Source organism: Acanthisitta chloris, unplaced genomic scaffold (genome assembly GCF_000695815.1).
Source record: "Acanthisitta chloris isolate BGI_N310 unplaced genomic scaffold, ASM69581v1 scaffold27307, whole genome shotgun sequence".
In the NCBI taxonomy this organism is placed as follows: Eukaryota; Metazoa; Chordata; class Aves; order Passeriformes; family Acanthisittidae; genus Acanthisitta; species Acanthisitta chloris.
The window spans coordinates 19,235-21,980 of NW_008682437.1; the positions used below are offsets into that span (position 1 = coordinate 19,235).

At 50.5% G+C, this 2,746-nt stretch overlaps 1 protein-coding gene across 1 annotated transcript in view; it reads right to left on the reverse strand.

Moving 5' to 3' along the window:
* Positions 1–2,746, reverse strand: part of PTBP1 (polypyrimidine tract binding protein 1) — a 19,697-nt gene that overhangs the window by 16,186 nt on the left and 765 nt on the right. The window lies entirely within an intron of this gene.

Here is a 2,746-nt window from a genome sequence, read left to right on the forward strand (position 1 = left end):
GCGAGGACAGCGCCTGTGAGCACCAGGCACCCATGGCCTGGGACTGCCAGCACCAGCAGCTTGGGGTCTCAGGGGCACCTGGAAGGACACAGCTGGACCAGAATCACGGGAACTTGGAATTCAGCAACACTCTTCCTTGCTGTGTGAGAGGACACCAAACATGGCACCAGCACACCTGCATTTTCCCGTCTGACAACACCTGAAGCAGACGGAGTCAGAGACCAGAGTCTATCCCTACACTTGTGCAGCTGAATGAGTTCATGTGTGTCAAATATTCTCCTTATTTAAATCACACAGACTTAAGACAACATGAGTTTAAAATGCAGTATTTCCTATGACCACCTCATACCTGGTGCCCAGAGAGCAGCACTGGGGCTGGAGTGGTGTGGCACACCCAGCAGCCACTGCCACCCGCGTCCCCTGCTGTCCACATGTGGCTCACATGTGTGCTCATGTTGGGGAGGCCACAAGAGCCAGCTTGTTGCAGCCTCTAACTAAAGCCATAGGAGGGGACTGGAATTTCCTCACAACATTCTTGGCCCAGTGCCTGAAGCCATAATTACTGTTCCCATGGCAAAGATCCTGGCTTCGCCACAAATCACTTCTCTGCACTCAGCCTCTATCACACTCCAGCAAAGCCTGTTTTAAAAATTAACTTCTCCAGCACCACAGAACTGCACTTTTGGTTTCTGGAAGTGAAGTCTTTCAAGCAGAGCCTGACTTAACCAAAAAACTATAGGATGATTCACCACCTAAATTATGCTGAGACTTTTCCAATCACCAAAACACAATTTCACTTAAATAACGATGAGCTACCACAGTTCATCCTCTCTCCACTCAGTCTGTCCTGCCCAGAGACCGTTAAGAGTCTGAGGGAGCAGTGATATCCAGGGAAATTAAACACAGGGCGAGGAGATACAGAGAGGAACCTCCACCAGACTACTTGGAACAGGCAACTGCAGGGTCAGAGCCCACAGTGCCTCCATCTTAGGGCCACACTTCCTTCCTTTTCAGACTGCAATGAGGTTATGGGAAGAAATAAGCCTTAAATCATGTGTTTCCAATCTGCAGGACATTCCAGAGGGCTGTGCATTAGGAGTCCCACACCGGAATGGCAATGAGCTTCCTAAATCCACACACCTCAAACTGAGGAGCCAGGAATGGCTACTGCAATTACACCCCATTAAAAACAAGACCATGGGGCACTACAGTGCTCAGAGGAGTGAGCCATGAGGGCATCTGGGGACTTCTCAAGTTAAAGAAACTCAATTTAATTAAGACATCGGAAAAATTAATAAGTGGGTGTGGATACTCTTAATATGCAAATCAAGGATGTGAGAAAATCAAACAAAATATGCCAGCAGCTGCCTTTTAAAGCAATAGAGCAAACAGATAAACACTGACTTCACAAAGTCCTCAGCTTCCAAACTGGATTCAGCCCTCCCAGCAGGAAGACACCGAGAGGCCACTGGGGGTTAGCTCTGACACGTTGCTCCTGCTTGTCTGGGAGTTCTCCAGCTTTGGGACGTTCCAGTCACAACACCAGAACATTCACAGGGTTACTGGTGTCTCAGGGGCATGTCACCAAGTATGCCAGGGCAGCTGCCCTGCGTGCCAAGCGGAGGATGCAGGACAGGAGAGGCTTCTCTGTGCTCCAGCTGTGCACAAACACCACTCCAACGCCCCTGAGCAAATCCAGGACAGGTTACACCCCAGCAGTAAAGGCACTTTATTACAGGAGCTACACTGGCATATTCCATGACTTGGTTAAACACACTCAGGTAACATGGCTACAGCAAAAATAACTTTACACTTACCTTCACCAGGACCATTTCACCTTCCCTGTTGCTTCTGCCACTCTTTAAACTATGATCCAACAGTCCTGAGCCATGTGAGCCATCAGACTGCCCTCACTAGTGACTGCAATCCCCCCAGACAGGAGTGACAAGGCAGGCAGTCCCACATCCTGAACTGCTGAGACACACCAAGCACTTCTATAACAGTTTCAGAATCCTCTTGGTCAAGTTTCGTTATGTGAAACCAATTCTTAAAGCTACAAATTAGACCTTATTAAAACACACTGAGGGACCCTGGACCTGCAGATGCTGAATCAAACTGCTCTACAGTGTCAAGGGATCACCTGGTCCACCTTTGGTAACAGCTATGAACTATTAAACCAACCTTATCATCCAGGCTCAAGCCTCGTCCTCCTCGCATCCGACGGCAGAGTGAGCTCCATGCAGCAGGCAGGATTCTCACCCAGAACCAGACCCTACCATTAATTCAAATTTCAGATCCCTGGATAAGGAAGAGTTGGAGCAACCTTCCCCTACAGTTGTCAGAGGCCCTTCATGAATGTAACACCTCTCAGACCCCTAAAACACTACCAGGCTGACTGTGCTCAGCTGCAGTCACAGCTCATTTTGTACTTCCAACACAAAAACCTCTTTGCTGGCTAGTAGCAAGTTCTGCCCCATGCTGCCACCCCATTCTGTGGGGCTGCCAGGGCTCACCCTCACCAGCTCTGCCCCACATCAGCCCTCTTGCAGGCCAAGGCCTCCCCAGCCCACCCGAGTGGTCCCTGACGCAGGCGATCGCCGTTGGAAACCCTTGGTGCTCCATCCCAAGGACAAAGCTCACACACACACTGTCCAGAGAAGAGCTCACTGCAGTCCTGCCCCCAAGCCAAGCCCAGCCCTGTGGCCCGGGGAGCAGTGCAGCCTGCCCTGCACACCCTGGTTCAGCA